The sequence below is a fragment of the Acanthochromis polyacanthus genome, chromosome 22, assembly GCF_021347895.1.
Source record: "Acanthochromis polyacanthus isolate Apoly-LR-REF ecotype Palm Island chromosome 22, KAUST_Apoly_ChrSc, whole genome shotgun sequence".
In the NCBI taxonomy this organism is placed as follows: Eukaryota; Metazoa; Chordata; class Actinopteri; family Pomacentridae; genus Acanthochromis; species Acanthochromis polyacanthus.
In genome coordinates this window covers 21613423-21623732 of record NC_067134.1, presented here as the reverse complement: position 1 = coordinate 21623732, position 10310 = coordinate 21613423, and the positions used below count along the sequence as shown (strand labels likewise).

Genomic DNA, 10310 nt, shown 5'->3' with positions numbered 1-10310 from the left:
TTTTAGTCACGCAAACCAATGCAAAGAGCTGCAATCGCTGCCTCTGAAATAGGCAAAGAATTGGAGCTTAATGTAAGCTGAGATGAGAGAATGGGCTGTACTGTAACACTCAAAGCTATGCATAATTAACTAACTACGCTTAAGCCTTAGGCAAGGCAAGGCAAGGCCAGTTTATTTGTATAGCACCCTTAATGTCCAAGACAATTCAAAGTGCTTTTCATAAAACATTAAGAGCATTACAGTGAGGTGCAGATAGTTTAACGATACAGTGCAGATATAATGCATAAGCGCATGAGAAAAGAAATGTTTTTAACCTGGATATAAAAGTGTCTACATTTGGTGAAAGTTTAATCTCCACTGGCAGTTTGTTGCACTTGTTTGCAGCATAACAGCTAAATGCTGCTTCTCCATGTTTAGTCCAGACTCTGATCTGGACTAGCTGACTTGAGTCCTTGGATGGAAGAGCCCTGCTAGGTTTGTATTCTCTGAACATATCCCAGATGTATTCTGGGCCTAAATCGTTCTGGGATTTGTAAACGATCAGTAGGATTTTAAAATCTACTCAAAGGTACCTAAAAGAGACTCAAAATGACTCAAAGCAGCCACAACAAACAAATACAAAGACTGAATGAGAGAATGAGTCAAAACAACTACAACATGACCCAAAATTACACAAACTATAAGGTCACTCACAGTAGCTCTAAGGACATTTAACACAAGCACAAAGTGACTCAAAGCAAGTCAAAACATGTACATACAGACTCAAACTGACTCATACTGACTAAAAAAAACATACAAACATGCTACAAATAACTGAACAATGGCAAAAAGAATGACTACAACTACAAAAAGAGAAAGTGAGACTCAAAGCAACTCCAAAAAACAAGTCTAGATGTAAATGAACAAAAAGTAAATGCAAAATGACAAAAATGACTAAAAGAAGACAGAAAATAAACAGAAGTTGATATACAAGAACCTCAAAATGACCACCAAGACGCATGAAAAACATCTACGTCGGTCTGTGTCTCCTTTTGTCTTGATGTTTGCTTCTCTGTAGAAGTAACTATGAGCTCATAATCCATCCATGCTTCCAATATATCACTGCAAGCTAATGGTGAGAATATAAAACTGATTTATGTTAAGTTTCTGTTCAAAGATTTGATTCAGACATCTGGAGCAGAGATGGTGTGGCAGTAAAATGGACTTCTGTTGATGCAGACATATATTATGTAAGGCTGTACTGGATTGTATCTTACTTCAGGGAGTTATTTAAAGAAACACTGATCAGAGACAGCAGAGTAAAAGACTAAACGGCCAGGGGGCAGAATACAAAACAGAGAGGCACTGGATCACACTGCGAATTAAAGCTGCTCATGATGAAACGTGATTATTTATGGAGACATAGTTTGTTTGGACGGATAAGATTTAAACTCATGCTGGACGCAGCTGCAGAAGTCCAGTTCCACCTTATAATAAGTCATCTTGTGGCATTAGCATTTAGCTCCGAGCACTGAATCACAGAGCTTCCACATGGTTGCAGACTCGATTATTGCTATTATTTTTGTTGTGCAGCCCATCAGTTTGGGGCTCTGTTTGATGACATTTCACATATTTTGTTATTGTAAATACATTTTTAATAATGAAGTTCCTTCTTTCCCCCTTGCTGTCAGCTAGCCTTGGGATTAGAATAAAAAAGCAAAAGCAAAAGCGTGTTAAAAAGATGTCTGGCCGCGGGTCACACACTGTCAACATGACTTCATCATGTCTGCCTTTGCCACTTGCAAAAGGTTGAATCCCTCCGGCTGGCTGTGCTGCATCAGTGTCACCACACACAAACAGGCTCCCTCTCTCTCAGTCATGGCCTCGTGTTTGTTTATCACGCTTAAGGTCGCATCCTTGACATATATATTTTATTTTGAGATTTTCCATTCATGGCTATCGATTACTGGTGTCTCCTGGTGAGTTAACCTATTAATCTTAAAAGACAAGTCAATGGAGGGTGTTCTGATCTTGCAGGACAGACTTCAGTTCACTGCTCAACCTAAAACAACCCCGCTGACACAGATTTAAATGTTAAACTAACAAATAGAGCCAGTGTCTCTTAACCTTTTTCTGGTTTTTGGTACTGTCTGGAAGAATATTTCACCACCATTTCATGGCTTGGATAGGGAATGCGGTGGCAGAGGAGTAAAGGCAAGGTCATAAACGGTTTGCCCGAGGTGGACAGGTACAGCAATGTGAACGTCTGACAGGATCTCACTGTCAAAACGTTACATGAACGAAAGCATTTCGCTCCGCGCAATCGAGGGCAGAGGTTTCTTCGGTGGCCTTCACAAAGGATTAGGGTCACATGCTGAGACAAGAGCTGATGTTGCAAGTTCTCAGCGCTGTCTTGTTGTGGTTCACTGCTGGTTTCTCAGACAGATTTACAATAATACCTTGTGGCATTTTACTCTCAGTAAATATGGAGTGTTTTTGCTTATGAAAAATTTATGTAATTACAGCAAATGACCAACAAACCACCGTGTAATAAAAGTGAAGTCACTGTTATGTATGTGGCACAACAGAAACAACAGCTGTTGAACCAAGAGTGGTACTATGAGTTTACCTAGCAAGTTTAAATAATGACCTTAAGATTCTGTAGTGTTCTTTATTATGTAAACTGACCTGGGTAATTTATATATTATTTAAAGACCCATAAATACTAAATAATATAGAAATTGATCTATTTAAATTTAATATTAAGGTTAAGACCAAACAGTATCATTCACTGGACAAAGTTACCAGACTAATCTAAATGTGAAATACAAATTTCCGTCATAGTTTATCATATATATTTAAAGCAACAGCTGTTGAGCAAAACTGGTGACCAGTGGTCGTTGTGCTCCTCAAATCATTCCTGAACCATTTTTGCTTTGTGGCATGGCAAAAAAATCACTGAATGTTAAAATACCCCACTACCTTTGAAGTAAAACAAAAAAAATGCAAACCAGACCAAAAAATAACATCAAAAACTGGGCTTATTTTAGAAAAAAAAACCTAAGGATTACAACTTGTCGTACATTTCGCAGTTTATACTTCTCTATTTTACATCATGTTCTATGTGTGTTGTCAAATTCACAATGTACCTGTATTCTACTACTTTACATTTTGGAAAATTATCTAAATTTGTTGTCAAATATGGAAAGATAATTTCATCATTTGTATGGGTTTCATTAGGTGGCAGTCAATTCTGAGAGACACCATTTTTCTTGTCTTTTTAAAATTCCTTCTATGTTATTAGATCAAATCACTCCCAAACCAGTTTGGTGTGTCAGATTTTACTTGATCACACTTAATTTAAAGACGGTAGACAGCAAATGACGAACTAATTCACTTGTCTCGCCGTATGTTTCACGGCGGTGCACTAACATGCAGTGTGATAAGAAGCATGGCGGCGCCGCGGGCCTGGATAATCTGAGAAGCTGCAGTGCATAATGTGGACAGTGTGCCGTGCATGGCTCACTATAGCCTAAAGATACAGTTCACTGTACTAATCCTGAGTAAAGGTCATTTCTGCAGTCATGTAGCAGAATCAGCGAGCATAATATTCTCTGTACGGTCTCTACTTCTTTTTAGGGGATGTCTTTGTTACTTTATTATTCCATTGTTCCTTTCCATTAGTGAAAATGTAAAACAAGACAGGGCATTTGTAGCTTGGCCGTGACAGTCAAATCCTCATATTTTCACCTCAATTTCATTTTTTGACCCGACTCTCCTCACTTGTCCTGCTCTCCCTCACCTTCAGACACGAGCGGGCCCAGCTGGAGCCGTGTTCTGTGGAGTTAAATTCGAGCTGAGCACAAGCTGAAATTGGTTGGGGGGCCGAGGCACGGGGGCTTCAGCTAAGCCTCGCCTTCAGCCGCTGAAGATTTCTCCACATCACCTTGAGCTGTAAAGCCTCTATTGTGGATCTCTGTCCTGTGCTCCAATTCCAGGTGCTTAGCTCCGCCGACCTGCAGTTTTGAAGTATTTCAGGTCCTTCGGGGGAAATTTTTGCGGAGAAAATCAATAGGTGCTTTTATTTTGAATGAGCAAAGGCTGCCTTTATTGAGTGCCTCAAAAGCTGGAACTCTTTGGAAATCACCAATGAATGGCATTAATAATAGCCTCATTCAGCTTTTGTGCTCACCAACCACATAGTTAGAACAACTAGTGTTCATGTGGCCTCACTGGAAATGAAACAAAGCGGCTGAAGAGATATTTAAGACACATCTGTATGCAGTGGAGTAATGATTGCCAGTGCACAGCGAGAATTTCAATTTGCCGGAGAATCTAAATTCAAAGCCTGTGGCACTCCACCTCGTGAAACAAGACATCAAATATGTCCCTGCGGCCACGGGGAGCTTGGAGCTGAAGGTGTCGACAGCCGTCAGACATCTCCGGTCCGCTCCCTGCATTTATTAACGGATCCCCTCCCCATGTCTGCTTTCCTTACCCCCCTCTCTGCCTATGTGTGTGTGAAGTGGCCAATGCAGTCGGTCATTTGATGTCACCATCGTGAATCTGCCCTCAGCCATCCGATGTGACTTTGAAAGGACCCCGAATGCTCTGCGTCACATATTTGCTCATGTATTTAGCAGCTGTTTTCACAAGTTTCGGCAAGTCATTAAGTCTGACTGTATACCCTGCAATCATTAGTGTTCAAAATAAAAACAACCCAACATCTTTAATTCATTTATGTTTGCGGGATTACATCCCTCTAAATGTCGACAAAATCCAGCATCATGATATGGATGGAATGAATTAAGCCCGGGCATGTAAAAACATACATTTTCAAGATTAACGGATTAGAGGTAGATTTAAATCTAAACCAACATCTTTCCAATAATTTGCCTCAACAGAGGAATGAATTTATCTATCTCAGAAAAAAAAGCATTTCCATGAATGGGAATGAATGAATATATTGTGCCTGTAATGTATTCCAGCTCTGAGAACATACGTCAACAGCTTTATACCGCTGAGATTTGTGAAAATAAATATGTAATCATTTGGCATTTTAAGACTGTGCATGTATGCATAGATTGATAGTTTCAATATCCCAAGACTGGGATGTTTTCCAATCTGTAAATACTGCCCTTTAGAATAACAATGTACAGACCTGAACTTTATGCACTTATGCACCTTGCCTCTTTTGTCAAGTCTGTCAAAACTAAATAAAAGACATCCTGTTGCACATTTAGAAATAAAAGTCTTATTTAGAAAATATGCACATCAAAACGTGAATATTATTTCAAAACACTAAGCATGAAGATAACATCCTCAAGCTGCAATGCCACACTGTATTCAAATGTTACTTCAGTGAAAACATAATTAGCAAAAGCCCCCATCATGCAGAATGACTTCAGTAAGTGTACCGTATAACACAATTCCTGGCATTCACTTGTGACTAAAGGATATTGTGTGGCACCCAAACATTGTCACTGACCTCACCTGAATCTGTACCACAGCTAAAAAACTACTGAAAACTTGCATACATTTAAATCAATACTTTTTTTCTGTGATTTTACTTGACATTGGGGTAATTTCAGAAAGCAGGGAAAAATCTGCAGTTTTAAGAATTTATCATTTTCAAACTTTCATATAGAGATTATATTTTCAAATAGTAACAAATTTTTGTAAAGTATTTATAGGTTTTTTCAGATTTATATTATGATTTATTTATTTATTTATTAAACTTTATTTAACCAAGAGAAATCCCACTGAGATCAACAATCTATTTTGCATAGGAGTTCTGGCTAAGATAGGCAGCAGCACATACAAAACACAGTTACAAAATTACACAGACACCAGCAAAAACAAATAAAAAGATTACATTTGCACGCAAATTATGACAAGTGCATGTTGTGGAGTCGGCCTCAATAACTCCCAGTTTGAATTTAAAAGTGCTCAATGAGATTAACTCAGTTAATTTCCAGGCTGGAAACATATTCCATGCAAAAGGTGCAGAGTAAACAAAAGCCTTTCTCCCAACTCAGTAGGGGCATATGGAACAGAAAGCAACAAATACAAATACAGCAGAAATAGAGTGAATGTATGATCACACAGCCTAAACGAACACCTTGCTATTTTTGACATTAATCAGTTTTGGTCAAATGTAAATTAAATCCTTTCTTTTTTTCAAACAATGGCGATTATTTGTAAAATATCATTATTTTTGCTGATTTAAATACAGTTAAAATGTGCTATTCTCCTGTCAAATTTGTAATTGTAAATTAAGATTTGTTTCAGTGATTTCATTTGTTATTGTCTATTATTTCACAAAACAGGGAAATGTGTCAAATGAAAGTAAATTCTTAAAAAGAACACTATAAGTAGTTTTATTTTTTGCAGTGTATCTTCCAAAATTTCTGAATATGGCTTTAATTTGAAGACTAACCCGCACATGTTCCGGTCTTATCCTCGCTAACTTTGGCAGCAGGACGCAGCTGTCAGCGCGCTCCCACTCACCCACCCACCCATCCACCCACCCAGCCAAGACGCGCAGCCCTCTCCGGTCAGAGGCGCTGCCCAGGGGCTCGGAGACACCAATTAGAGCTGCTGGACTGAGTTATGCGCACTTCCTCAACTTCGTCTCTTTTGTTTTTCTCCTCCTGAACCCCCCCATCCTCTGTCACGATTCCCCCCAGAGAGACTCCACGGATCTGCTGTCGTCCATTGGTCCCCGAACGGCTCGGAGGAGGTGGTCGGTGGTCTTTCTGGTGACCGCCGTCGCGATGGTTCTGCTGGCTCTGGCCGTTGCCGTCCCGTTACTGCTGCTGCGCACCTCTGAGACCTCCGCTCATTACTACGAGATGATGGGCACCTGCCGGATGGTTTGCGATCCGTACAGCCCCAAACCGGGCAGCGCCACCGCCATGGAGGTGATCCAGAACGTGAACAGTGTCGCTCCGCAGCCGCCGATGGCGCAAGGGAGCCGCGGGGAGCCAGGGCGACCGGGAAAACCTGGACCAAGGGGCCCGCCGGGAGAGCCAGGACCCCCGGGTCCGAGGGGACCACCGGGAGAGCGCAGCGAAGGTAAACTCACCTTCCCTGCGGTAACCGGAGCTGCGGGGTCTGAAAACGCAGAGACAGACGGTGGGAACTCCACGGGAAGCGGCTTCAGGATCGCGTTTTACGTCGGTCTGAAGAATCCACACGAGGGATATGAGGTGTTAAAGTTTGACGACGTGATTACAAACTTGGGGAACCACTACGATCAGAGCACCGGGAAGTTCACCTGCCATGTGCCGGGGATCTATTTCTTCACTTACCATGTGCTGATGCGGGGAGGAGATGGGACCAGCATGTGGGCCGACCTGTGCAAAAACGGACAGGTAGGAGAGAAAAACGACCACTGGGGGAAAAACGGCTGCTGTGGAAACAATTTAGGGAACTATCATGTTAAGTAAAAACCCACGAAAGTGCCTCACATCAGCAACAAAGTGACAATACACGATTAGATTCAAGTTGATACTATTCCATTAAGGCTTGCAAATTACTCCTATTTTACGCATGAAAAACGCACAGCATTACATGAAGCCTGTCCTTTATCCCGCGTAAATCGAGTGCATAACTACGTAGTCAAGCCCTTCATATGTTTATGAATTCAACATAACATCGGTGATATTTCTGCGCGTCTCTCAGCCTGAGTGTGCACTCTGTTTGGCAGCAGTGCTCATGCGTAAATCCCGTTTGGATGAGTCTGTCTGCTCAGACGTTCACAGCTCTCCAGCTGGATGCGGATCAGCATGAGGCTGAACGTCGTCAGTGTTCATTATAGGTGTTGACAGGGGAGTGCAGTTCAAACTTAGATAAGCAGCAGTGGCATATTTTATTTTATATTCTTTGTCTTCTTTGTTTGAGGTGGTTTAAAATGAGACATTTTCTGCACCACTGCTGTTTTACTTTGCCTCTCAGGTACATGTGAACTTTTCTGCTCTGTGTTCATTTTAGGAATTCTTCTTCTTTTTCTGTTTGTTTGTTTGTTTGTTTGTTTTTTAAAACAGGGTTCGGGCCAGTGCCATTGCTCAGGATGCAGGACCAGAACTACGACTACGCCAGCAACAGCGCCGTGCTGCATTTGGACTCTGGGGGATGAGGTCTACGTCAAACTGGATGGTGGCAAAGCTCACGGAGGCAACAACAACAAGTACAGCACCTTCTCGGGCTTTATCTTATACCCCGATTAAACTCTACAGCAGGTCCTTGGACAGTAATCACCTCTGAAAATTGTCTCCAGCACGTTCAGTACATTTAGTGAAACACCCTTTTGGATATACGGTATATTTATTTATATTTCGACTGGGATTTGCTGTCATCAGTGAGTCTGTGATATGTTAGTATGAGAAAGTTCATGTTTCAGGTCATTTTGAGCACCCTCTAACTGCCCCTGGGAGAAAATATGACATGGGTTCCCTTCTAAAATGCTTTGGGGAGAATGATACCAGGCCCTAAGACTTCATTACTGCTGACAGGTTCTTATGGAGAGCTGTGTGTAAGAACAGTATGAGGAAAAAGCAATGAAGTAGAAGTGTAAAGTGAATGTCAGATAAGCCGTTCTGAAAGAAGACTGGGCCTAAACAGTGAAATCTTATGGCAAAGTCCCTGCGAAAAGTGGATTTACTTAAGAGGATCACAGTAAATAAACAGTTAGTACCCGTGTTCCTGTTAATTTATCAACTGAATTTAAAGTGACCTTTCAAATATTGCAAAAAATGTGAGTGTAAAAAGAAAATTAGGCTTGTTTCCATTACCTGCTTTGGAGCGAAGCATTGTCAGAAGGTAGCAATACAGACCTGGAATAAAGCGAAGCAGAAGTTGTGGTCACTGTCAACTGTCAAAAAACCTCAAAGAACAAATGAAAGTTATCTATGACAGAAAAAAAACTCTTTAAAAGCTGCTTAAAGTGACCGTAAAAATGTCTTTGGTAAAATTTAGAAGGTTTTATGGAATTTTAAAGTTTCCATTAACGTTAATGCAACACGTTAAATTGCATGTAGAAATTTGTTAAGTAAACACGACTAACTGTGAATTTGTTTTCCTGTTAGCAACTGAGCTAACAAGCTAGCTAGCCATCAGTTAGCTCGCTCATACCCGGAAGATATGTATTGTTCCCCTCAGTCTTCAAAACAACTTTTTTTTTAAACAAAATGAAGCACAGTCCCAGAGAACAAAATTTCACGCAACAACAAACAGCAAGCAAAGAGAAAGTAGAAAAAGCTAGCTAACATATTAGCAGTTAGCTTAGCAGCTAAAGGAGTTTCCCACCTTGCTTTGTTTTAGAGAAGTGGTTCTAAAGGCTTGTATGCATTGTACAAGATTTTAAAACCATATACTTCACAGACAGCCATGTGTGTGGTATCATAAAGATACCTATGTTATTTTCTTATTTAAAAAGTGCAGTTTTATTTCTTCTTTCTCTCACTATGAAGCAAACACGCCATCAATATGCATGCATGGCAAAATGGGAGTAAAAGCTTCAAGGTTAGGTGAACAATTTTTCTCGTCCATCTTCTTTCTATTCATGTTAACGTAGACGCCTACAGCCTTCTATTAGCTTCAGATAAGCTTTCAGTGATACTTTTGCACAGAATGAGCACTTTGGATTTGTCCCCATCTCTTGCACTGGAAGCCTGTTAGGAAATGTAATGGTCTGTATGAGCAGGAGGCGTTAATAAAGTGAGCAAAAAGTCTTTTAATATTCATTGAAATGTTGTTTGAAGACAGACCAGAAAAATGTGAATCTAACCTTTAAGCAGCCCTGCAGTGTATTGAAATCTTGAAATTGTCAGTGAAAACCGCCAAAGCTGAAAGACTTAACATCCTAAATTCATTAAGTAAGACTCAACAAAGTTCCAACTGAGTGCTTTGATTGCAATAGCGAGCAAAACTGTGGTGCTTTGAATAGTGTTCAGTGTTTCACACAATAACCAGTCACTACACATGAAAGATACAAATGAATCTGTTCTATTTTGTTCTCATATGTGCCAATAAATACTATTTGACAAAAAGTTTGCCTTGTGTGAATATCTCTCTCCAGATAAATCCAATGGACATGCACCTGCATAAGAAGTTGCAGATAAACAAAATCAGTCATTTTCACTGGGAGACACAGAAGAACTGTCATTTATTCTTCTCTGAGACGTTTCATTTAATATCAGAGCTGCTTCTGCCTGGAATCTATTGCACCGTATCTTGCCTGCAAACTGTTGCCTGTCTGTCCTATAAACGTTTTCTCTCCATACTGTGTCCGTCAGGTTCCAGGTACCTCCCTGAATGTGCTTTACACC

At 40.5% G+C, this 10310-nt stretch overlaps 1 pseudogene; it reads left to right on the top strand.

Annotated features, from left to right (window-relative positions):
• Window positions 1-6435: 6435 nt before the first annotated feature.
• On the top strand, window positions 6436-10035 carry LOC110953608 (complement C1q-like protein 2; annotated as a pseudogene).
• Window positions 10036-10310: the final 275 nt, after the last annotated feature.